Below are 477 nucleotides of genomic sequence, written 5' to 3'. Positions count from 1 at the left end.
GAGCCGCAGCTCCGTCCCGCACACACCCCACCCTGGCTGGGCAGCGCTTGCCCCAGCCCCTGCCCCACTCCACCCCTTACCACAGGAGGCCCTGATCTGCCCCCACCCCCTGCCACTGGAACTTCTGGGCCGGTGTGATCAACCATGGGGGAACCACGGGGATCGCTTCTCCTGGCGCCCCTACTACCTGGCCGGCGCTCTCGGGGGGGCACCAGCGCTCTTGCCTGCCCCCCCTACCTGTTGCCTAAGTGGGGAACACTGCTATCAGGGACTTCACCAGCGCTCTCAGGAGGTGCACATGCACCCTCTACACATCACCACTTCATGGAACAGTGCAGTTCAATGGGTCACATTTGCAGTACTGCCAACCCAACTGTGTCAAAAATCATGAGATAAACTCTTAAAAATCAAGAGATTTGGAATGTAAATCATGAGATGTTATTTTTTAGGTGTGTGTGGAGTGGTGGGGCTTATTTG

This window comes from Gavialis gangeticus, unplaced genomic scaffold, assembly GCF_001723915.1.
Source record: "Gavialis gangeticus isolate Ggan-Ray unplaced genomic scaffold, GavGan_comp1, whole genome shotgun sequence".
NCBI lineage: Eukaryota > Metazoa > Chordata > Crocodylia > Gavialidae > Gavialis > Gavialis gangeticus.
Note: the sequence above shows the minus strand (reverse complement) of the source record.